Below are 27,412 nucleotides of genomic sequence, written 5' to 3' on the forward strand. Positions count from 1 at the left end.
GGAAAAGTGCCCAATACTGGGTTGAGGAAAAGTGTTCCAATACAGGGTATGGGGAAAAGTGTTCCAATAGAGGGTTGGGGAAAAGTGTCCCAATATAGGGTATGGGGAAAAGTGCCCCAAAAAGGGTTGGGGAAAGTGCCCAATACAGGGTTGTGGAAAAGTGTTCCAATATAGGGTATGGGGAAAAGTGCCCAATACAGGGTCGGGGAAAAGTGTCCCAATGTAGGGTTAGGGGAAAAGTGCCCAAATACAGGGTTACGGGAAAATGTCCCAATATAGGGTTAGGGGGAAAGTGTCCCAATATAGGGTTAGGGGGAAAGTGTCCCAATATAGGCGTGAAGGGGATAAACGTTCCCCAATACAGGTTTGGGAGGTAAAGGTACCCAATGTAGACTTGAGGGGGGGGGCATGTACCATTATAGGGTTGGGAGATTTACCTGTCCAATATAGGCTGGCGAAAATTTTACCCAATATAGGTCTGTAGGAATAAACCTACCAAATATAGGCTGGCGGAAAAAAGTGCCCAATAAAATTTAAGAAATTCAATCTTTAAAAAAAAAAGAAAGAGAGAGGTCCAGATCTTTGATAGTATCGTCTCTACAAACATTCATGTCAAAATAATGTTTTTACAACGTAGAATTCAAACTTTCTTTGGGAATTAATACCAGAGTTTAACCACAACCCGTCTTCGTGCAATTAAAAAAATAGCTTTGATCAGATTTAAAACCCATTGGAAATTCCGCTATCTTATATATATAACGCCTACTTCACGCTAAGTGTTTGTACTACCAAGTATCACCGTATTGGTATGCGATGATTTCCGGACTTGTACAATAGTTTAAACTATGTCCCATTTTAGATAAATTATAAATGAATAAAAGTCCACCCTTTCTATTTATAAGATTTCTCAATTTTTTACTTTAGAATTGATTAATGGTGTTTATGGGTATGAACAATTACAGCAATTAATATTTGTATAAAAGGAGCATACCGCAAAGCTAAATTAACTATGACCGACGATATAGAAAGCTACACAGTAGTCACCGCAACTCTCGAGAAAGTACCAAATCGAGGCCAAGAAAGTTAATCAATGAACTTCACAGGCTTTCAAATAAATTTCAGTGGGATAGACTGACAGACGGAAATGAAACCTCCGATTTTCCTGCTCGGGTACTAAACATGGTGCTGTCGTTGACGGTTTGGCTGCTGTCTTCCGTAAAGTGCTTGACTAGGTTTCATCATTTCTTGGATTTTCCGTGTTAGTTGTCAGCTTTATCCGTAATTCTCTTCTGCGTGTTACTTCAAACGCAAAAATTATATTTCGATATCTTAAACCTTACAAATTCCTACATGCGTGGAGTTTTAAAACTAAAAAAGAAAAAAGAAATAACAGAAAGAAAAAAGATTTTTTTTTTTTTTTACATAAATTACTTTGTTTTCAAATTCATATGAACTAAAGACTTTCTGTGTTTTTCGATCAGGTGCAATTTGATTAGTTATTTAATATGTTTGGATTTTTACATTTTTATATATTTTTTATATGAACGATAAAGCTGACTACTGTGAGAACACGCCCTATTTTTGGAGAAGATTGGACGGTAGGATCAGGAATTACTGGGGAGGAATGTAAACAGTGGAGGGTGGGGGTGTTTACCGGCTCTTAATGTTCTCCACGACCCCACCTTCCCATTCGATCAAAATACAGTTTTACATTAGGCGGTATCTCTGAATTTATCATTCAATCAAAACCTTGATATGACATTGCAGATCTTGAATTTGAAGTAGAATATATAAGATAAGACAAATCCACGTAGTTTGATACCGACTATTTTATCTCAATGATGTTATTGCTGTCAGCATCTTAAGTAAGGATATATGTATACGTTAGACAAATAGTGTTTGATGAGATATTAAACAAGGTAATCATGTATAAATATATCAAGGACACAGAAGGTCAAACGTAAAATTCCCAATAGACACCGTGGGTACTACGTACTATGTAAGGTGGTTGTACTTTTAGTCAGTTTACAACACACCGGTATTTTTGCTGACACTGAGTGATTTTACAACGCTGATACAGAGCACACTTAAGGACACTGAAGACAAACAACAAAATGGATGCCTGGGTTGATATGTATTTTCCGGCCAAGGTTGGATACATCATCATATAATAAGTACAAATTTGATTTTTCTTTTCAAAAAGTAAGGGACTGGTAAATTTTCTATGATGTTCAAAAGTTAATCAATTAAATATAAAATGATATTATATTTTTAATCACTTGCAGTTGTACATGTAAAATACTAATGTCAGTCCCCTGTATCGATTGGACCCCTAAAAAATTGTGGGAGCGGAACCCACTTCCCTCCTTGCATGCGCTCGCTCTAAGGTAGCTAACACCGTCAACCATACCAGGGCAAACATAGTTTATCATTACGCGCGTTATTCAATTAGCCTGAGCACCATCTGTTTTATATATAAAATAACAATTCAATGTTTTAAAAAACCCAATGCATAAACTCTATGAAGTGTTTGAAGTTGACTTAAGTGAATTCTGTCGCAACAAGGACAGCGTTTCTAGCTGAATACTTCTTATTATGTATCGTCCTACGCAAACCTTTAAATATTGCTACGCCTCTTTGGTTTTTTCCAACCTGCATTTTACAATGACACGTAATTTAAGGAACATATCATTTATGTACATTAAACTAATGATAATGAAAACTAGTGATCCTAATTGTTCGCGAACAATTAGAGGGCTTTCCACCTACAATGATTTAAGAAAAGATATTTAAGAATATTTAAGATGATGTACGAAACTCAAAACGACCTTGAAAATTTAAATAATAATTTTCACCTTGACCTTTGCCCTTGACCTCATTTTGAAGGTCAAAGGTCATCACTCTTAATGCAAGTGATCCAATGGCTCTATCTATATTAATGTAAAAGCTATCAGCTTAAAAACGTTAATCAAGATATTCAGGGGCAAAAATTTGTTTAGGGGTTTTCGGTTAGTTTCTCAATCCTAAAAATCCTTTGAAAGACCTTTAAAATGGAAAAATAATAATTTTTATGATGACCTTGACCTTTGACCTTGACCTCATTTTGAATGTCAAAGGTCATCGATCTTAAAGCAAGTGGTCCCATGTCTCTATCTATATTAATATAAAAGTTATAGGCTTAGATAATGATGTTGGAGACTTTCAGGGGCAATAACTATGCTTAAGGGTTTTCGTATCCCTTTGATTATTTTTTCTTTGCAAGAGGGTTTTACTGTGAATTCATTAGCGAAGGTTTCGTGTCTCTATGACTTTCCATTAAGTATGAGTAGCGATAACAAGGTTTTCGACGCGAGTCTCCGAAATTCACAGGAGGGTCAAAGTTCAAAGTTGAAATGCATACTATCAAAACCAATCAAGAAGTCAATACTTACCCATATAATATTTCAACGCTATCTTAAGCAGGAAAGAGAGTATAAAAAGTGCTATTTTTCCATTTTTCTGATGACCTTGACCTAATTTTCAAGGTCAAAGGTCACCGATCCTATTCCAGTTGGTCCCATGTCTCTACGACAAACCGTTCTCAAGCTCGACATATTTTACGAATAAATTGCAAAACATAAAGAGGCATTAACTCCCTTTAGGGGACACCGAATCCCTTCATTTTAAATTCTTCCCTTCTACTAATTACCCTCTATGTTTTAGAAAAGGTTTTATCCTTCTATCATTTATGGTTACAAAGTAGAAGTGCTAACAATGATTTCTGCGAAAGGTCCAATAACTCCGTAAGGGGTCAAAGGTCAATTAGGCAGGGTGAACTGTATTCGTTTCTCAGGGAGTACTATATGATGGACTATAAAGTTTTTCGATAAGTCTTAAGACGAAAAATTTTTTTGACGGCAGGAAAATAATAATAATAAACAGAACAATAACAATAGGACTTTCCACTGAAAGGTGGAAAGCCCTAATAACTAGTGATCCTAATTGTTCGCGAACAATTAGAGGGCTTTCCACCTACAATGATTTAAAAAAAGATATTTAAGAATATTTAAGATGATGTACGAATCTCAAAATGACCAAGAAAATTTAATTAATAATTTTCACGATGACCTTGACCTTAGACCTTGACCTCATTTTGAAGGTCAAAGGTCATCGCTCTTAATGCAAGTGATCCCATGTCTCTATCTATATTAATATAAAAGCTATAAGCTTAAAAAATGTTAATCAAGACATTCAGGGGCAATAATTTGTTTAGGGATTTTCGGTTACTTTCGGTTAGCTTATCAATTCTAAAAACGCTTTGAAAGACCTTAAAAATGGAAAAAATATTCATTTTGATGATGACCTTGACCTTTGACCTTGACCTTATTTTGAAGGTCATCGGTCTTAATGCAAGTGGTCCCATGTATCTATCTATATTAATATAAAAGTTATAGGCTTAGATAATGATATTGGAGACTTTCAGGGGCAATAACTATGCTTAAGGGTTTTTGTATCCCTTTGATTATTTTTTCTTTGCAAGAGGGTTTTACTGTGAATTCATTAGCGAATGTTTCGTGTCTCTATGACTTTCCGTTAAGTAGGAGTAGCGATAACAAGGTTTTCGACTCGAGTCTCCGAAATTCACAGAAGGGTCAGAGTTCAAAGTTGTAATGCATACTATCAAAACCAATCAAGAAGTCAATACTTACCCATATAATATTTCAACGCTATCTTAAGCAGGAAAGAGAGTATAAAAAGTGCTATTTTTCCTCTTTTCTGATGACCTTGACCTTTGACCTTGACCTAATTTTCAAGGTCAAAGGTCACCGATCCTATTCCAGTTGGTCCCATGTCTCTACGACAAACCGTGCTCAAGCTCGACATGTTTTACGAATAAATCGCAAAACATAGAGAGGCATTAACTCCCTTTAGGGGACACCGAATCCCTTCATTTTAAATTCTTCGCTTCTACTAATTACCCTCTATGTTTTAGAAAAGATTTTATCCTCCTATCATTTACGGTTACAAAGTAGAAGCGCTAACAATGATTTCTGCGAAAGGTCCAATAACTCCGTAAGGGGTCAAAGTTCAATTACGCAGGGTGAACTGTATTCGTTTCTCAAGAAGTACTATATGATGGACTATAAAGTTTTTCGATAAGTCTTAAGACAAAAATTTTTTTTGACGGCAGGAAAATAATAATAACTAGTGATCCTAATTGTTCGCGAACAATTAGAGGGCTTCCCACCTTCTAGCGGTTTTTCAGTAGTGTTGAAATGCTAAAAGCCCCCCCCCCCTACCCCATCCCACCCTCACCCAAACAAAAAAAAAAAAAAAAAAAAAAAAAAAAAAATTGATTTGGCTAGAAAAGAAATTCAAATTTGCCGCCTAAATTTGAGTGTTGAGGTGTGTTCAATGCTTGGTTTCGCATTAAGTACCCGTCAAATTTGAGGGAGAAAAGGGGTGTGGGTGTTGGGTAGCCAGCACATATGCACATATCAGGTAAAAGTGTAATGGGACTTGTGCAGGTGTTTGGGGTGACTTTAGACCTGTTAGATGTGATATTTGGAGGTGCAAAGAAACCGGATGTGCCATTTTCCTAGATTGTAGTAACTGCTGGTGCATGCTGGGAGTCTATACAAGCCTCATGTTGTCAGATGTTGTGAAGATGCACTGGATTTGACCGTGTGTGTTGTGGATTGTGGAATTGAATATACAGTTTGTAATGGCTCATCCTATGTGTTCTAATTCACGGAGACAATGTCTTTCAGTCATTTCACCCAAGGAGGCATGCATATACGGATTGATAGGCTTTGACAACAAACAACCAAAATGGCGGCCGGTGAATTAGAAAGTGTCTGAGTGCATGTAGGATATCTGAACGGAGAATAGGAGTACTGCATCCCATCTGATCCTGCAGGTAAGTGTTTATTTGTTTACAATGACAGTCGGGATGGAATGTCAATGAGTTCAACTGTCAAGTAAAGTTGCATCATCATTATAAAAAAAAACAACTTAGTCTTTATGTTGATGCAGGCAGACAATTGAATCTGGCCTATGTCTTTTCATGAATGTAAATGGAATTCATGTTTGATTGACAAGACAGTCAAGAAATGGAAGAAGTGGGTGTAGGTCAGATGTGTAGGTGTAGGTCAGATTAGCTAGAATCCTGTAATTGTTGCATGGCATGAGACCGGTCAAAATAGTGTATTGAAACAGCTGATCACAATCAGATCACTTGAAGGGTGGGGGATTTCTTCCTTGGGGACGACAGGCGTGATGGGTGGGTTGGCCTTACTCGTGGAGACTGGCCCCTGGATGCGTGACCTTGACCTTTGACCTTGACCCACTTTCAAGGTCAAACCTCAAAAACACATGGGGGAGAAAGTGTGACCTTGACCTTTGACCTTGACCTCATTTTGAAGGTCAGAGAGGTCACGGGGCTTCGTTTAAGTGGTCCCGCGTCCCTGTCTACATCCGTGAAGGAGTTGTGGGCTTGAACGACGACGTCGGAGACTTTCGGGGGCGAGAACCGTGCTTCGGGGTTCTCGGTTTCCCTCGGTCAACTTTTCTGTGCGAGAGCGTTTCATCTGGAATTCGTCGGCGAAGGTCTCGCCTCTCCATGACTTGCGGTCTAGTGAGAGTAGCGATAACGGGGTTTTCGACGTTAAGTCGCCGCCATTCGCAGAGTGGTCAAAGTTCAGAGTTGACATTCGTGATGCCGAGACTGGTCCAAAATTCCTTGCTGACCCATGTGATATTTCGATGCTATCTGAAGCGTGAAAGAGCGTATAAAAAGTGCCATTTTCTGGCCATTCTGGATGACCTTGACCTTTGACCTTGACCTACTTTTTCAAGGTCAAGGTCACCCAACCCGTCCCAGTGGGTTCCGTCTCTCTACGACGAAGACTTTAGGAGTCGTCAATTTGTAGGGGACAAATCGCAAAACATGAGGGGGCATTAACTCCCTTTAGGGGACACCGAATCCCTTCATTTGAAATTCTTCGCTTCTACTAATTACCCTCTATGTTGTAGAAAAGGTTTCATCCTCCTATCATTTACGGTTACAAAGTAGAAGTGCTAACAATGATTTCTGCGAAAGGTCAAATAACTCCGTAAGGGGTCAAAGTTCAATTACGCAGGGTGAACTGTATTCGTTTCTCAAGAAGTACTATATGATGGACTATAAAGTTTTTCGATAAGTCTTAAGACGAAGATTTTTTTTGATGGCAGGAAAATAATAATAATAATAATAATAATAACTAGTGATCCTAATTGTTCGCGAACAATTAGAGGGCTTTCCACCTACAATGATTTAAAGATAGATATTTAAGAATATTTAGGATGATGTACGAAACTCAAAACGACTTAGAAAATTTAATAATTTTCTCAATGATCTTGACCTTTGACCTTGACCTCATTTTGAAGGTCAAAGGTCATCGGTCTTAATCCAAGTGATTCCATGTCTCTATCTATATTAATGTAAAAGCTATAAGCTTAAAAAATGTTAATCAAGACATTCAGGGTCAATAATTTGTTTAGGGGTTTTCGGTTACTTTCGGTTAACTTCTCAATGCTAAAAATACTTTGAAAGACCTTGAAAATGGAAAAAAATTAATTTTGATGATGACCTTGACCTTTGACCTTGACCTCATTTTGAAGGTCAAAGGTCATCGGTCTTAATGCAAGTGGTCCCATGTCTCTATCTCTATTAATACAAAAGTTATAGGCTTAGATAATGATATTGGAGACTTTCAGGGGCAATAACTATGCTTAAGGGTTTTCGTATCCCTTTGATTATTTTTTCTTTGCAAGAGGGTTTTACTGTGAATTCATTAGCGAAGGTTTCGTGTCTCTATGACTTTCCGTTAAGTAGGAGTAGCGATAACAAGGTTTTCGACGCGAGTCTCCGAAATTCACAGAAGGGTCAAAGTTCAAAGTTGTAATGCATACTATCAAAACCAATCAAGAAGTCAATACTTACCCATATAATATTTCAACGCTATCTTAAGCAGGAAAGAGAGTATAAAAAGTGCTATTTTTTCCTCTTTTCTGATGACCTTGACCTTTGACCTTGACCTAATTTTCAAGGTCAAAGGTCACCGATCCTATTCCAGTTGGTCCCATGTCTCTACGACAAACCGTTCTCAAGCTCGACATATTTTACGAATAAATTGCAAAACATAAAGAGGCATTAACTCCCTTTAGGGGACACCGAATCCCTTCATTTTAAATTCTTCCCTTCTACTAATTACCCTCTATGTTTTAGAAAAGGTTTTATCCTTCTATCATTTATGGTTACAAAGTAGAAGTGCTAACAATGATTTCTGCGAAAGGTCCAATAACTCCGTAAGGGGTCAAAGGTCAATTAGGCAGGGTGAACTGTATTCGTTTCTCAGGGAGTACTATATGATGGACTATAAAGTTTTTCGATAAGTCTTAAGACGAAAAATTTTTTTGACGGCAGGAAAATAATAATAATAAACAGAACAATAACAATAGGACTTTCCACTGAAAGGTGGAAAGCCCTAATAACTAGTGATCCTAATTGTTCGCGAACAATTAGAGGGCTTTCCACCTACAATGATTTAAAAAAAGATATTTAAGAATATTTAAGATGATGTACGAATCTCAAAATGACCAAGAAAATTTAATTAATAATTTTCACGATGACCTTGACCTTAGACCTTGACCTCATTTTGAAGGTCAAAGGTCATCGCTCTTAATGCAAGTGATCCCATGTCTCTATCTATATTAATATAAAAGCTATAAGCTTAAAAAATGTTAATCAAGACATTCAGGGGCAATAATTTGTTTAGGGATTTTCGGTTACTTTCGGTTAGCTTATCAATTCTAAAAACGCTTTGAAAGACCTTAAAAATGGAAAAAATATTCATTTTGATGATGACCTTGACCTTTGACCTTGACCTTATTTTGAAGGTCATCGGTCTTAATGCAAGTGGTCCCATGTATCTATCTATATTAATATAAAAGTTATAGGCTTAGATAATGATATTGGAGACTTTCAGGGGCAATAACTATGCTTAAGGGTTTTTGTATCCCTTTGATTATTTTTTCTTTGCAAGAGGGTTTTACTGTGAATTCATTAGCGAATGTTTCGTGTCTCTATGACTTTCCGTTAAGTAGGAGTAGCGATAACAAGGTTTTCGACTCGAGTCTCCGAAATTCACAGAAGGGTCAGAGTTCAAAGTTGTAATGCATACTATCAAAACCAATCAAGAAGTCAATACTTACCCATATAATATTTCAACGCTATCTTAAGCAGGAAAGAGAGTATAAAAAGTGCTATTTTTCCTCTTTTCTGATGACCTTGACCTTTGACCTTGACCTAATTTTCAAGGTCAAAGGTCACCGATCCTATTCCAGTTGGTCCCATGTCTCTACGACAAACCGTGCTCAAGCTCGACATGTTTTACGAATAAATCGCAAAACATAGAGAGGCATTAACTCCCTTTAGGGGACACCGAATCCCTTCATTTTAAATTCTTCGCTTCTACTAATTACCCTCTATGTTTTAGAAAAGATTTTATCCTCCTATCATTTACGGTTACAAAGTAGAAGCGCTAACAATGATTTCTGCGAAAGGTCCAATAACTCCGTAAGGGGTCAAAGTTCAATTACGCAGGGTGAACTGTATTCGTTTCTCAAGAAGTACTATATGATGGACTATAAAGTTTTTCGATAAGTCTTAAGACAAAAATTTTTTTTGACGGCAGGAAAATAATAATAACTAGTGATCCTAATTGTTCGCGAACAATTAGAGGGCTTCCCACCTTCTAGCGGTTTTTCAGTAGTGTTGAAATGCTAAAAGCCCCCCCCCCCTACCCCATCCCACCCTCACCCAAACAAAAAAAAAAAAAAAAAAAAAAAAAAAAAAATTGATTTGGCTAGAAAAGAAATTCAAATTTGCCGCCTAAATTTGAGTGTTGAGGTGTGTTCAATGCTTGGTTTCGCATTAAGTACCCGTCAAATTTGAGGGAGAAAAGGGGTGTGGGTGTTGGGTAGCCAGCACATATGCACATATCAGGTAAAAGTGTAATGGGACTTGTGCAGGTGTTTGGGGTGACTTTAGACCTGTTAGATGTGATATTTGGAGGTGCAAAGAAACCGGATGTGCCATTTTCCTAGATTGTAGTAACTGCTGGTGCATGCTGGGAGTCTATACAAGCCTCATGTTGTCAGATGTTGTGAAGATGCACTGGATTTGACCGTGTGTGTTGTGGATTGTGGAATTGAATATACAGTTTGTAATGGCTCATCCTATGTGTTCTAATTCACGGAGACAATGTCTTTCAGTCATTTCACCCAAGGAGGCATGCATATACGGATTGATAGGCTTTGACAACAAACAACCAAAATGGCGGCCGGTGAATTAGAAAGTGTCTGAGTGCATGTAGGATATCTGAACGGAGAATAGGAGTACTGCATCCCATCTGATCCTGCAGGTAAGTGTTTATTTGTTTACAATGACAGTCGGGATGGAATGTCAATGAGTTCAACTGTCAAGTAAAGTTGCATCATCATTATAAAAAAAAACAACTTAGTCTTTATGTTGATGCAGGCAGACAATTGAATCTGGCCTATGTCTTTTCATGAATGTAAATGGAATTCATGTTTGATTGACAAGACAGTCAAGAAATGGAAGAAGTGGGTGTAGGTCAGATGTGTAGGTGTAGGTCAGATTAGCTAGAATCCTGTAATTGTTGCATGGCATGAGACCGGTCAAAATAGTGTATTGAAACAGCTGATCACAATCAGATCACTTGAAGGGTGGGGGATTTCTTCCTTGGGGACGACAGGCGTGATGGGTGGGTTGGCCTTACTCGTGGAGACTGGCCCCTGGATGCGTGACCTTGACCTTTGACCTTGACCCACTTTCAAGGTCAAACCTCAAAAACACATGGGGGAGAAAGTGTGACCTTGACCTTTGACCTTGACCTCATTTTGAAGGTCAGAGAGGTCACGGGGCTTCGTTTAAGTGGTCCCGCGTCCCTGTCTACATCCGTGAAGGAGTTGTGGGCTTGAACGACGACGTCGGAGACTTTCGGGGGCGAGAACCGTGCTTCGGGGTTCTCGGTTTCCCTCGGTCAACTTTTCTGTGCGAGAGCGTTTCATCTGGAATTCGTCGGCGAAGGTCTCGCCTCTCCATGACTTGCGGTCTAGTGAGAGTAGCGATAACGGGGTTTTCGACGTTAAGTCGCCGCCATTCGCAGAGTGGTCAAAGTTCAGAGTTGACATTCGTGATGCCGAGACTGGTCCAAAATTCCTTGCTGACCCATGTGATATTTCGATGCTATCTGAAGCGTGAAAGAGCGTATAAAAAGTGCCATTTTCTGGCCATTCTGGATGACCTTGACCTTTGACCTTGACCTACTTTTTCAAGGTCAAGGTCACCCAACCCGTCCCAGTGGGTTCCGTCTCTCTACGACGAAGACTTTAGGAGTCGTCAATTTGTAGGGGACAAATCGCAAAACATGAGGGGGCATTAACTCCCTTTAGGGGACACCGAATCCCTTCATTTGAAATTCTTCGCTTCTACTAATTACCCTCTATGTTGTAGAAAAGGTTTCATCCTCCTATCATTTACGGTTACAAAGTAGAAGTGCTAACAATGATTTCTGCGAAAGGTCAAATAACTCCGTAAGGGGTCAAAGTTCAATTACGCAGGGTGAACTGTATTCGTTTCTCAAGAAGTACTATATGATGGACTATAAAGTTTTTCGATAAGTCTTAAGACGAAGATTTTTTTTGATGGCAGGAAAATAATAATAATAATAATAATAATAACTAGTGATCCTAATTGTTCGCGAACAATTAGAGGGCTTTCCACCTACAATGATTTAAAGATAGATATTTAAGAATATTTAGGATGATGTACGAAACTCAAAACGACTTAGAAAATTTAATAATTTTCTCAATGATCTTGACCTTTGACCTTGACCTCATTTTGAAGGTCAAAGGTCATCGGTCTTAATCCAAGTGATTCCATGTCTCTATCTATATTAATGTAAAAGCTATAAGCTTAAAAAATGTTAATCAAGACATTCAGGGTCAATAATTTGTTTAGGGGTTTTCGGTTACTTTCGGTTAACTTCTCAATGCTAAAAATACTTTGAAAGACCTTGAAAATGGAAAAAAATTAATTTTGATGATGACCTTGACCTTTGACCTTGACCTCATTTTGAAGGTCAAAGGTCATCGGTCTTAATGCAAGTGGTCCCATGTCTCTATCTCTATTAATACAAAAGTTATAGGCTTAGATAATGATATTGGAGACTTTCAGGGGCAATAACTATGCTTAAGGGTTTTCGTATCCCTTTGATTATTTTTTCTTTGCAAGAGGGTTTTACTGTGAATTCATTAGCGAAGGTTTCGTGTCTCTATGACTTTCCGTTAAGTAGGAGTAGCGATAACAAGGTTTTCGACGCGAGTCTCCGAAATTCACAGAAGGGTCAAAGTTCAAAGTTGTAATGCATACTATCAAAACCAATCAAGAAGTCAATACTTACCCATATAATATTTCAACGCTATCTTAAGCAGGAAAGAGAGTATAAAAAGTGCTATTTTTTCCTCTTTTCTGATGACCTTGACCTTTGACCTTGACCTAATTTTCAAGGTCAAAGGTCACCGATCCTATTCCAGTTGGTCCCATGTCTCTACGACAAACCGTTCTCAAGCTCGACATATTTTACGAATAAATTGCAAAACATAAAGAGGCATTAACTCCCTTTAGGGGACACCGAATCCCTTCATTTTAAATTCTTCCCTTCTACTAATTACCCTCTATGTTTTAGAAAAGGTTTTATCCTTCTATCATTTATGGTTACAAAGTAGAAGTGCTAACAATGATTTCTGCGAAAGGTCCAATAACTCCGTAAGGGGTCAAAGGTCAATTAGGCAGGGTGAACTGTATTCGTTTCTCAGGGAGTACTATATGATGGACTATAAAGTTTTTCGATAAGTCTTAAGACGAAAAATTTTTTTGACGGCAGGAAAATAATAATAATAAACAGAACAATAACAATAGGACTTTCCACTGAAAGGTGGAAAGCCCTAATAACTAGTGATCCTAATTGTTCGCGAACAATTAGAGGGCTTTCCACCTACAATGATTTAAAAAAAGATATTTAAGAATATTTAAGATGATGTACGAATCTCAAAATGACCAAGAAAATTTAATTAATAATTTTCACGATGACCTTGACCTTAGACCTTGACCTCATTTTGAAGGTCAAAGGTCATCGCTCTTAATGCAAGTGATCCCATGTCTCTATCTATATTAATATAAAAGCTATAAGCTTAAAAAATGTTAATCAAGACATTCAGGGGCAATAATTTGTTTAGGGATTTTCGGTTACTTTCGGTTAGCTTATCAATTCTAAAAACGCTTTGAAAGACCTTAAAAATGGAAAAAATATTCATTTTGATGATGACCTTGACCTTTGACCTTGACCTTATTTTGAAGGTCATCGGTCTTAATGCAAGTGGTCCCATGTATCTATCTATATTAATATAAAAGTTATAGGCTTAGATAATGATATTGGAGACTTTCAGGGGCAATAACTATGCTTAAGGGTTTTTGTATCCCTTTGATTATTTTTTCTTTGCAAGAGGGTTTTACTGTGAATTCATTAGCGAATGTTTCGTGTCTCTATGACTTTCCGTTAAGTAGGAGTAGCGATAACAAGGTTTTCGACTCGAGTCTCCGAAATTCACAGAAGGGTCAGAGTTCAAAGTTGTAATGCATACTATCAAAACCAATCAAGAAGTCAATACTTACCCATATAATATTTCAACGCTATCTTAAGCAGGAAAGAGAGTATAAAAAGTGCTATTTTTCCTCTTTTCTGATGACCTTGACCTTTGACCTTGACCTAATTTTCAAGGTCAAAGGTCACCGATCCTATTCCAGTTGGTCCCATGTCTCTACGACAAACCGTGCTCAAGCTCGACATGTTTTACGAATAAATCGCAAAACATAGAGAGGCATTAACTCCCTTTAGGGGACACCGAATCCCTTCATTTTAAATTCTTCGCTTCTACTAATTACCCTCTATGTTTTAGAAAAGATTTTATCCTCCTATCATTTACGGTTACAAAGTAGAAGCGCTAACAATGATTTCTGCGAAAGGTCCAATAACTCCGTAAGGGGTCAAAGTTCAATTACGCAGGGTGAACTGTATTCGTTTCTCAAGAAGTACTATATGATGGACTATAAAGTTTTTCGATAAGTCTTAAGACAAAAATTTTTTTTGACGGCAGGAAAATAATAATAACTAGTGATCCTAATTGTTCGCGAACAATTAGAGGGCTTCCCACCTTCTAGCGGTTTTTCAGTAGTGTTGAAATGCTAAAAGCCCCCCCCCCCTACCCCATCCCACCCTCACCCAAACAAAAAAAAAAAAAAAAAAAAAAAAAAAAAAATTGATTTGGCTAGAAAAGAAATTCAAATTTGCCGCCTAAATTTGAGTGTTGAGGTGTGTTCAATGCTTGGTTTCGCATTAAGTACCCGTCAAATTTGAGGGAGAAAAGGGGTGTGGGTGTTGGGTAGCCAGCACATATGCACATATCAGGTAAAAGTGTAATGGGACTTGTGCAGGTGTTTGGGGTGACTTTAGACCTGTTAGATGTGATATTTGGAGGTGCAAAGAAACCGGATGTGCCATTTTCCTAGATTGTAGTAACTGCTGGTGCATGCTGGGAGTCTATACAAGCCTCATGTTGTCAGATGTTGTGAAGATGCACTGGATTTGACCGTGTGTGTTGTGGATTGTGGAATTGAATATACAGTTTGTAATGGCTCATCCTATGTGTTCTAATTCACGGAGACAATGTCTTTCAGTCATTTCACCCAAGGAGGCATGCATATACGGATTGATAGGCTTTGACAACAAACAACCAAAATGGCGGCCGGTGAATTAGAAAGTGTCTGAGTGCATGTAGGATATCTGAACGGAGAATAGGAGTACTGCATCCCATCTGATCCTGCAGGTAAGTGTTTATTTGTTTACAATGACAGTCGGGATGGAATGTCAATGAGTTCAACTGTCAAGTAAAGTTGCATCATCATTATAAAAAAAAACAACTTAGTCTTTATGTTGATGCAGGCAGACAATTGAATCTGGCCTATGTCTTTTCATGAATGTAAATGGAATTCATGTTTGATTGACAAGACAGTCAAGAAATGGAAGAAGTGGGTGTAGGTCAGATGTGTAGGTGTAGGTCAGATTAGCTAGAATCCTGTAATTGTTGCATGGCATGAGACCGGTCAAAATAGTGTATTGAAACAGCTGATCACAATCAGATCACTTGAAGGGTGGGGGATTTCTTCCTTGGGGACGACAGGCGTGATGGGTGGGTTGGCCTTACTCGTGGAGACTGGCCCCTGGATGCGTGACCTTGACCTTTGACCTTGACCCACTTTCAAGGTCAAACCTCAAAAACACATGGGGGAGAAAGTGTGACCTTGACCTTTGACCTTGACCTCATTTTGAAGGTCAGAGAGGTCACGGGGCTTCGTTTAAGTGGTCCCGCGTCCCTGTCTACATCCGTGAAGGAGTTGTGGGCTTGAACGACGACGTCGGAGACTTTCGGGGGCGAGAACCGTGCTTCGGGGTTCTCGGTTTCCCTCGGTCAACTTTTCTGTGCGAGAGCGTTTCATCTGGAATTCGTCGGCGAAGGTCTCGCCTCTCCATGACTTGCGGTCTAGTGAGAGTAGCGATAACGGGGTTTTCGACGTTAAGTCGCCGCCATTCGCAGAGTGGTCAAAGTTCAGAGTTGACATTCGTGATGCCGAGACTGGTCCAAAATTCCTTGCTGACCCATGTGATATTTCGATGCTATCTGAAGCGTGAAAGAGCGTATAAAAAGTGCCATTTTCTGGCCATTCTGGATGACCTTGACCTTTGACCTTGACCTACTTTTTCAAGGTCAAGGTCACCCAACCCGTCCCAGTGGGTTCCGTCTCTCTACGACGAAGACTTTAGGAGTCGTCAATTTGTAGGGGACAAATCGCAAAACATGAGGGGGCATTAACTCCCTTTAGGGGACACCGAATCCCTTCATTTGAAATTCTTCGCTTCTACTAATTACCCTCTATGTTGTAGAAAAGGTTTCATCCTCCTATCATTTACGGTTACAAAGTAGAAGTGCTAACAATGATTTCTGCGAAAGGTCAAATAACTCCGTAAGGGGTCAAAGTTCAATTACGCAGGGTGAACTGTATTCGTTTCTCAAGAAGTACTATATGATGGACTATAAAGTTTTTCGATAAGTCTTAAGACGAAGATTTTTTTTGATGGCAGGAAAATAATAATAATAATAATAATAATAACTAGTGATCCTAATTGTTCGCGAACAATTAGAGGGCTTTCCACCTACAATGATTTAAAGATAGATATTTAAGAATATTTAGGATGATGTACGAAACTCAAAACGACTTAGAAAATTTAATAATTTTCTCAATGATCTTGACCTTTGACCTTGACCTCATTTTGAAGGTCAAAGGTCATCGGTCTTAATCCAAGTGATTCCATGTCTCTATCTATATTAATGTAAAAGCTATAAGCTTAAAAAATGTTAATCAAGACATTCAGGGTCAATAATTTGTTTAGGGGTTTTCGGTTACTTTCGGTTAACTTCTCAATGCTAAAAATACTTTGAAAGACCTTGAAAATGGAAAAAAATTAATTTTGATGATGACCTTGACCTTTGACCTTGACCTCATTTTGAAGGTCAAAGGTCATCGGTCTTAATGCAAGTGGTCCCATGTCTCTATCTCTATTAATACAAAAGTTATAGGCTTAGATAATGATATTGGAGACTTTCAGGGGCAATAACTATGCTTAAGGGTTTTCGTATCCCTTTGATTATTTTTTCTTTGCAAGAGGGTTTTACTGTGAATTCATTAGCGAAGGTTTCGTGTCTCTATGACTTTCCGTTAAGTAGGAGTAGCGATAACAAGGTTTTCGACGCGAGTCTCCGAAATTCACAGAAGGGTCAAAGTTCAAAGTTGTAATGCATACTATCAAAACCAATCAAGAAGTCAATACTTACCCATATAATATTTCAACGCTATCTTAAGCAGGAAAGAGAGTATAAAAAGTGCTATTTTTTCCTCTTTTCTGATGACCTTGACCTTTGACCTTGACCTAATTTTCAAGGTCAAAGGTCACCGATCCTATTCCAGTTGGTCCCATGTCTCTACGACAAACCGTTCTCAAGCTCGACATATTTTACGAATAAATTGCAAAACATAAAGAGGCATTAACTCCCTTTAGGGGACACCGAATCCCTTCATTTTAAATTCTTCCCTTCTACTAATTACCCTCTATGTTTTAGAAAAGGTTTTATCCTTCTATCATTTATGGTTACAAAGTAGAAGTGCTAACAATGATTTCTGCGAAAGGTCCAATAACTCCGTAAGGGGTCAAAGGTCAATTAGGCAGGGTGAACTGTATTCGTTTCTCAGGGAGTACTATATGATGGACTATAAAGTTTTTCGATAAGTCTTAAGACGAAAAATTTTTTTGACGGCAGGAAAATAATAATAATAAACAGAACAATAACAATAGGACTTTCCACTGAAAGGTGGAAAGCCCTAATAACTAGTGATCCTAATTGTTCGCGAACAATTAGAGGGCTTTCCACCTACAATGATTTAAAAAAAGATATTTAAGAATATTTAAGATGATGTACGAATCTCAAAATGACCAAGAAAATTTAATTAATAATTTTCACGATGACCTTGACCTTAGACCTTGACCTCATTTTGAAGGTCAAAGGTCATCGCTCTTAATGCAAGTGATCCCATGTCTCTATCTATATTAATATAAAAGCTATAAGCTTAAAAAATGTTAATCAAGACATTCAGGGGCAATAATTTGTTTAGGGATTTTCGGTTACTTTCGGTTAGCTTATCAATTCTAAAAACGCTTTGAAAGACCTTAAAAATGGAAAAAATATTCATTTTGATGATGACCTTGACCTTTGACCTTGACCTTATTTTGAAGGTCATCGGTCTTAATGCAAGTGGTCCCATGTATCTATCTATATTAATATAAAAGTTATAGGCTTAGATAATGATATTGGAGACTTTCAGGGGCAATAACTATGCTTAAGGGTTTTTGTATCCCTTTGATTATTTTTTCTTTGCAAGAGGGTTTTACTGTGAATTCATTAGCGAATGTTTCGTGTCTCTATGACTTTCCGTTAAGTAGGAGTAGCGATAACAAGGTTTTCGACTCGAGTCTCCGAAATTCACAGAAGGGTCAGAGTTCAAAGTTGTAATGCATACTATCAAAACCAATCAAGAAGTCAATACTTACCCATATAATATTTCAACGCTATCTTAAGCAGGAAAGAGAGTATAAAAAGTGCTATTTTTCCTCTTTTCTGATGACCTTGACCTTTGACCTTGACCTAATTTTCAAGGTCAAAGGTCACCGATCCTATTCCAGTTGGTCCCATGTCTCTACGACAAACCGTGCTCAAGCTCGACATGTTTTACGAATAAATCGCAAAACATAGAGAGGCATTAACTCCCTTTAGGGGACACCGAATCCCTTCATTTTAAATTCTTCGCTTCTACTAATTACCCTCTATGTTTTAGAAAAGATTTTATCCTCCTATCATTTACGGTTACAAAGTAGAAGCGCTAACAATGATTTCTGCGAAAGGTCCAATAACTCCGTAAGGGGTCAAAGTTCAATTACGCAGGGTGAACTGTATTCGTTTCTCAAGAAGTACTATATGATGGACTATAAAGTTTTTCGATAAGTCTTAAGACAAAAATTTTTTTTGACGGCAGGAAAATAATAATAACTAGTGATCCTAATTGTTCGCGAACAATTAGAGGGCTTCCCACCTTCTAGCGGTTTTTCAGTAGTGTTGAAATGCTAAAAGCCCCCCCCCCCTACCCCATCCCACCCTCACCCAAACAAAAAAAAAAAAAAAAAAAAAAAAAAAAAAATTGATTTGGCTAGAAAAGAAATTCAAATTTGCCGCCTAAATTTGAGTGTTGAGGTGTGTTCAATGCTTGGTTTCGCATTAAGTACCCGTCAAATTTGAGGGAGAAAAGGGGTGTGGGTGTTGGGTAGCCAGCACATATGCACATATCAGGTAAAAGTGTAATGGGACTTGTGCAGGTGTTTGGGGTGACTTTAGACCTGTTAGATGTGATATTTGGAGGTGCAAAGAAACCGGATGTGCCATTTTCCTAGATTGTAGTAACTGCTGGTGCATGCTGGGAGTCTATACAAGCCTCATGTTGTCAGATGTTGTGAAGATGCACTGGATTTGACCGTGTGTGTTGTGGATTGTGGAATTGAATATACAGTTTGTAATGGCTCATCCTATGTGTTCTAATTCACGGAGACAATGTCTTTCAGTCATTTCACCCAAGGAGGCATGCATATACGGATTGATAGGCTTTGACAACAAACAACCAAAATGGCGGCCGGTGAATTAGAAAGTGTCTGAGTGCATGTAGGATATCTGAACGGAGAATAGGAGTACTGCATCCCATCTGATCCTGCAGGTAAGTGTTTATTTGTTTACAATGACAGTCGGGATGGAATGTCAATGAGTTCAACTGTCAAGTAAAGTTGCATCATCATTATAAAAAAAAACAACTTAGTCTTTATGTTGATGCAGGCAGACAATTGAATCTGGCCTATGTCTTTTCATGAATGTAAATGGAATTCATGTTTGATTGACAAGACAGTCAAGAAATGGAAGAAGTGGGTGTAGGTCAGATGTGTAGGTGTAGGTCAGATTAGCTAGAATCCTGTAATTGTTGCATGGCATGAGACCGGTCAAAATAGTGTATTGAAACAGCTGATCACAATCAGATCACTTGAAGGGTGGGGGATTTCTTCCTTGGGGACGACAGGCGTGATGGGTGGGTTGGCCTTACTCGTGGAGACTGGCCCCTGGATGCGTGACCTTGACCTTTGACCTTGACCCACTTTCAAGGTCAAACCTCAAAAACACATGGGGGAGAAAGTGTGACCTTGACCTTTGACCTTGACCTCATTTTGAAGGTCAGAGAGGTCACGGGGCTTCGTTTAAGTGGTCCCGCGTCCCTGTCTACATCCGTGAAGGAGTTGTGGGCTTGAACGACGACGTCGGAGACTTTCGGGGGCGAGAACCGTGCTTCGGGGTTCTCGGTTTCCCTCGGTCAACTTTTCTGTGCGAGAGCGTTTCATCTGGAATTCGTCGGCGAAGGTCTCGCCTCTCCATGACTTGCGGTCTAGTGAGAGTAGCGATAACGGGGTTTTCGACGTTAAGTCGCCGCCATTCGCAGAGTGGTCAAAGTTCAGAGTTGACATTCGTGATGCCGAGACTGGTCCAAAATTCCTTGCTGACCCATGTGATATTTCGATGCTATCTGAAGCGTGAAAGAGCGTATAAAAAGTGCCATTTTCTGGCCATTCTGGATGACCTTGACCTTTGACCTTGACCTACTTTTTCAAGGTCAAGGTCACCCAACCCGTCCCAGTGGGTTCCGTCTCTCTACGACGAAGACTTTAGGAGTCGTCAATTTGTAGGGGACAAATCGCAAAACATGAGGGGGCATTAACTCCCTTTAGGGGACACCGAATCCCTTCATTTGAAATTCTTCGCTTCTACTAATTACCCTCTATGTTGTAGAAAAGGTTTCATCCTCCTATCATTTACGGTTACAAAGTAGAAGTGCTAACAATGATTTCTGCGAAAGGTCAAATAACTCCGTAAGGGGTCAAAGTTCAATTACGCAGGGTGAACTGTATTCGTTTCTCAAGAAGTACTATATGATGGACTATAAAGTTTTTCGATAAGTCTTAAGACGAAGATTTTTTTTGATGGCAGGAAAATAATAATAATAATAATAATAATAACTAGTGATCCTAATTGTTCGCGAACAATTAGAGGGCTTTCCACCTACAATGATTTAAAGATAGATATTTAAGAATATTTAGGATGATGTACGAAACTCAAAACGACTTAGAAAATTTAATAATTTTCTCAATGATCTTGACCTTTGACCTTGACCTCATTTTGAAGGTCAAAGGTCATCGGTCTTAATCCAAGTGATTCCATGTCTCTATCTATATTAATGTAAAAGCTATAAGCTTAAAAAATGTTAATCAAGACATTCAGGGTCAATAATTTGTTTAGGGGTTTTCGGTTACTTTCGGTTAACTTCTCAATGCTAAAAATACTTTGAAAGACCTTGAAAATGGAAAAAAATTAATTTTGATGATGACCTTGACCTTTGACCTTGACCTCATTTTGAAGGTCAAAGGTCATCGGTCTTAATGCAAGTGGTCCCATGTCTCTATCTCTATTAATACAAAAGTTATAGGCTTAGATAATGATATTGGAGACTTTCAGGGGCAATAACTATGCTTAAGGGTTTTCGTATCCCTTTGATTATTTTTTCTTTGCAAGAGGGTTTTACTGTGAATTCATTAGCGAAGGTTTCGTGTCTCTATGACTTTCCGTTAAGTAGGAGTAGCGATAACAAGGTTTTCGACGCGAGTCTCCGAAATTCACAGAAGGGTCAAAGTTCAAAGTTGTAATGCATACTATCAAAACCAATCAAGAAGTCAATACTTACCCATATAATATTTCAACGCTATCTTAAGCAGGAAAGAGAGTATAAAAAGTGCTATTTTTTCCTCTTTTCTGATGACCTTGACCTTTGACCTTGACCTAATTTTCAAGGTCAAAGGTCACCGATCCTATTCCAGTTGGTCCCATGTCTCTACGACAAACCGTTCTCAAGCTCGACATATTTTACGAATAAATTGCAAAACATAAAGAGGCATTAACTCCCTTTAGGGGACACCGAATCCCTTCATTTTAAATTCTTCCCTTCTACTAATTACCCTCTATGTTTTAGAAAAGGTTTTATCCTTCTATCATTTATGGTTACAAAGTAGAAGTGCTAACAATGATTTCTGCGAAAGGTCCAATAACTCCGTAAGGGGTCAAAGGTCAATTAGGCAGGGTGAACTGTATTCGTTTCTCAGGGAGTACTATATGATGGACTATAAAGTTTTTCGATAAGTCTTAAGACGAAAAATTTTTTTGACGGCAGGAAAATAATAATAATAAACAGAACAATAACAATAGGACTTTCCACTGAAAGGTGGAAAGCCCTAATAACTAGTGATCCTAATTGTTCGCGAACAATTAGAGGGCTTTCCACCTACAATGATTTAAAAAAAGATATTTAAGAATATTTAAGATGATGTACGAATCTCAAAATGACCAAGAAAATTTAATTAATAATTTTCACGATGACCTTGACCTTAGACCTTGACCTCATTTTGAAGGTCAAAGGTCATCGCTCTTAATGCAAGTGATCCCATGTCTCTATCTATATTAATATAAAAGCTATAAGCTTAAAAAATGTTAATCAAGACATTCAGGGGCAATAATTTGTTTAGGGATTTTCGGTTACTTTCGGTTAGCTTATCAATTCTAAAAACGCTTTGAAAGACCTTAAAAATGGAAAAAATATTCATTTTGATGATGACCTTGACCTTTGACCTTGACCTTATTTTGAAGGTCATCGGTCTTAATGCAAGTGGTCCCATGTATCTATCTATATTAATATAAAAGTTATAGGCTTAGATAATGATATTGGAGACTTTCAGGGGCAATAACTATGCTTAAGGGTTTTTGTATCCCTTTGATTATTTTTTCTTTGCAAGAGGGTTTTACTGTGAATTCATTAGCGAATGTTTCGTGTCTCTATGACTTTCCGTTAAGTAGGAGTAGCGATAACAAGGTTTTCGACTCGAGTCTCCGAAATTCACAGAAGGGTCAGAGTTCAAAGTTGTAATGCATACTATCAAAACCAATCAAGAAGTCAATACTTACCCATATAATATTTCAACGCTATCTTAAGCAGGAAAGAGAGTATAAAAAGTGCTATTTTTCCTCTTTTCTGATGACCTTGACCTTTGACCTTGACCTAATTTTCAAGGTCAAAGGTCACCGATCCTATTCCAGTTGGTCCCATGTCTCTACGACAAACCGTGCTCAAGCTCGACATGTTTTACGAATAAATCGCAAAACATAGAGAGGCATTAACTCCCCTTAGGGGACACCGAATCCCTTCATTTTAAATTCTTCGCTTCTACTAATTACTCTCTATGTTTTAGAAAAGGTTTCATCCTCCTATCATTTACGGTTACAAAGTAGAAGTGCTAACAATGATTTCTGCGAAAGGTCCAATAACTCCGTAAGGGGTCAAAGTTCAATTACGCAGGGTGAACTGTATTCGTTTCTCAAGAAGTACTATATGATGGACTATAAAGTTTTTCGATAAGTCTTAAGACGAAAATTTTTTTTGACGGCAGGAAAATAATAATAATAAACAGAACAATAACAATAGGACTTTCCACTGAAAGGTGGAAAGCCCTAATAATAATAAACAGAACAATAACAATAGGACTTTCCACTGAAAGGTGGAAAGCCCTAATAATAATAAACAGAACAATAACAATAGGACTTTCCACTGAAAGGTGGAAAGCCCTAATAAACAGAACAATAACAATAGGACTTTCCACAGAAAGGTGGAAAGCCCTAAAAAGAAGAAAACATAAAAGCCCAATTCATTGGTTCTTGCAGTACTTGATGTACGTGTCTATAGAGATGCGACAAAGTGACGCTTGCATTGAAATAGTGTTAATTCGCAGAACTCAACATACATTCATTAACGACAAACGCAAGTTACATCACACCGTTATTCAGTCTTTCGGATATGACCTTAAGGTGGAATACGACATCGTCATAATAGCTAACTTCCTTTCGAAACTTGAATGACAATATACGTACCAGCTATACACGTTTATTCCATTTAAATTTGATTACCTATCTGGGTAGCTCAGTCAGTTGATGTGTCGTATGCTTTGTAGTCCGTGTGTTCGAGTCTAGCAGGGGTTTTACTTTTTTAAAGGTTACTTTTTGCTAACACTGCAGTTTTAAACTAAAGCTTTTAAAACTTTTCAATTTCCGATTGTCATTGTACATATCCTCCACTTTCCATCCATTTAAGATTTTTCTGGGGTGTTATTCTGGGATCCTGTATCCCAGCAGGCGTTGGCACGTTAACTTACACTGCTACGGCCCTGGGCGCAAATCATTGTTCCATTTGTGGAATTTGAAGTACAGCTGGTGACGTCTCAACAGGAGAGAGAAATTCTCGAGGGGACGTAATCAATCAATCAATCAATCAATTAGTGAGTGCCTCTTGTATGGGGCGCCAAATTAACATAAACTCAAATAATTGAAGATATCTTCAATTATTTGAAGGTATCTTCAATTATTTGAAGATACCATCAATTCATTTGATGCGCGCAACAATTTAATTAAAGATCTATTCAAATAATTAATGACATCTTCAATTCTGAATTATTGCACGCATTTATTGAATTGATGATGGCATTAATTCTTCAGCTGAATTGATGCGCGCTTTAATTGAATTAATGATCTCTTCAAATGAATTAATGATATCAACAATTGAATTGATGCGCGCTACAATTCAATTGAAGAAAGCAATAACTGATATAATGTGCGCATTAAATCAATTGATGAGAGCAATAATTGAATTGATGCGCGCATTAATTCATTTGATGAGAGCAATAATTGATTTAATGCGCGCATTAATTCTATTATTGCTCTCTTCAATTGAAATAATGATATTTTATTCATTTGAAGAGAGCAATAATTCTTTTAGAGAGAACAACTATATAATCAAAGATATCTTCAATTCAACATATCCACAATTGAATTAAAGATCTCTTTAATTGAATTGTTGCTCTCTTTAAAAGAATTGATTCGCGCATTAATTCCTTATACAAAAGCATTGTAAATAATTAAAGATATCTTCAATTGAATTAAAGAGATCATAAAATTATTTATACCGAGCTCTAATTAATTATTGCGAGCAACATTTCTACGAAATTGAAGCTCAGGAGATCATTAATTGAATTGAAGAGAGCAATAACTGAATTAATGCGCGCATTAAATAAAATATTGCTCTCATTAATTCAATTGATGCGCGCATTAATTCAGTCGATGAGAGTAATGATTGAATTGAAGCGCGCATCAATTCATTTGATGAGAGCAATAATTGATTTAATGCGCGAATTAATTCAATTAAAGAGAGCAATAATTGAATTGATGATATCTTCAAATAATTGAAGATATCTTCAATTATTTGAGTTTATGTTAATTTGGCGCTCCATACTCTTGCATCAACTGAAAGTTCATAAGTACGGAAGTCGGTTGGTGCCAGATAAGAAAAATAATTTGGCAGCCGCCATGTAAAAATATCAGGCGGCTGTCATATAAATATTTCGCGGCCGCCAGATACATGTATAGTGGTCGTTAGGTATTCATATGGCGGCCGCCAGATAATTCTATGTGGCAGCCGCCAGAAACTTATTTGGCGGTCGCTAGAAATTCATTTGGTGGCCGCCAGAATATTTTTCTCATATGGCACCAACCAGCTTCCGTACATAGGTTCCACGTACATAGGTTCCACGTACATAGGTTCCAATGCCTACGAAAGTGCTTGAAATTACGAGTGGCAAAAGCATGGAGGGAAGGTTACATAATATCTATATTCTATCACCATTTTAAGGGCAATAGATGCACATAACATCCAGAGACAAAAATGATCTTTATCACGGTTTTTTCACATAGATCATAAATACACAAAAATACGCCAATTTCAGGAGAATTCATGAGAAAGTTTTCCGATTTTGGAATTTTCAAAATTGATGACGTTATTGAATTGGGTTCCATTAGAAATATTTTACGATCCAGGTTCGTATTGAATGCAAAATTCACCATAGTGATGTTTAAACCTATACAAATTATTTCAAACTTTTCTAAAACATACTTTTTGAGTACCCACCATCTTTAATTGAACAAGCACTAAGAAGAATAAAAAAAAAAAAACAAAAAAAAAAAACAACAACTAAAGATTGATGTTTAAAAGACAAGGGTTCTTTGAACTCCCACGATAACCCATTAGAAATGTATCATATAAACAGTGACCTAAGTTCTTTGTTACGAAGCCTCCATGTGACTATTCATGTCAATTAGGGTGCACATGACATCAGCAATATTTCAAAGTTAAGAATAATCCGGTGCAAGGTGCTCACTTACACTTTAATTAGTGGAACATGTTGACCTACTTACTGTCAAGTACTGTCATTTGATAATGATGCTTTCTTTGCCCTGGTCAACGCCACGTGCTATTTGTATGCTATTTAAAAAATACACGAGAAGAAAATTGTGAAACAAAATATTTCTTGTGAATGGTATAAAGGGAAATGGGACACAAACTTATGCGAATTTTATGAAAATAAAAAAAATGAGAACCGTCTAAGTTTTGAAATGAAATGTTCAAAGAAATGTGTACAATTTTAGACCCTACAATATTTAAGTACTTAAAATCAAAATGATGACGACCGGTTAGGAGATAAAAATGTTTAAGACCCATCATGTCAAGGGTGCATCTGTGACAAATTCCGGCCAGTTAGAAGTAGATATGTGTTAACGTATATGATCTTCGACAGTTTCTTCCTGGTCAAATCATCAGTGATTGATACAGTGTATAAAGCTCTCCACCTAACAAGTTGTAAGTGAAGCATTAGATGTCAACTACGACGAGATTTTTAAATTCTGAATTGTAATTCAAAAAGACTGGAATGCGTTAAAAAAATGAAGAAAATACATCTGTGAGTGAAAAAAGCAACCACCAATTAGATTTATTGAATTTTATGAAAATTGTGTAAGATTTCCTCACAATGAATTAAATACTTTTTTTTTTACATTAATGTTTTGGCCGTTGTTTATATACAAAAGAAATTCTAATCGCAAAATTATAATAAAAGAATGGAAGATGAATGAATCTGAATATCTCAGTGGTGATTTTTATGTACTGTGAAGCTGTTTTAGTCATGATCTGGGCAACTAATATGCCCATTTAAATAATGTACATGTAATTTTATACCCATGTTTACAAATACAGGAAAGGTTCTTTCTCTGATAGAGTTTGAAAATAAAAATAAAGTAACAAACTGGACGTGTTCACATAATCTGTTAGTTTAAACATAACCTATTCAATAGATTTATGGTAATATGTAATGTGTAACCTTTTACATCATACAAGTAACAATAGAGATAGGAAAGCAAGCCATGTAATGACCTATGTAAATCCGCTCTCACATAATATGTTGCCATGAGAACCACGGAAATCTGCATCATCAAATGCATGTAATTCAATTAAAACCTGATAATTTCCAAGATGTGTGATAAACTCTCAAATATGAAACCCTACCATGCGTGTTTTACATCCGTATTTTTCAAAAGAAAATCAACATCATGCCGACACCGCCCCTTC

At 37.5% G+C, this 27,412-nt stretch overlaps 1 long non-coding RNA gene across 2 annotated transcripts in view; it reads left to right on the plus strand.

Annotated features, from left to right (window-relative positions):
* The first annotated feature begins 4,887 nt into the window (after positions 1-4,887).
* Positions 4,888-27,412, plus strand: part of LOC125657742 (uncharacterized) — a 51,698-nt gene continuing 29,173 nt past the window's right edge. The window contains exons 1-2 of one of the 2 annotated variants that reach the window (XR_008798782.1): positions 4,888-5,899; positions 10,297-19,537. This is a non-coding gene — a long non-coding RNA (uncharacterized LOC125657742). Of the gene's footprint in view, positions 5,900-9,432; positions 19,538-27,412 lie in introns of those variants that run through there. The other variant, XR_008798783.1, reaches the window with a different exon arrangement.

Source organism: Ostrea edulis, chromosome 9 (genome assembly GCF_947568905.1).
Source record: "Ostrea edulis chromosome 9, xbOstEdul1.1, whole genome shotgun sequence".
NCBI lineage: Eukaryota > Metazoa > Mollusca > Bivalvia > Ostreida > Ostreidae > Ostrea > Ostrea edulis.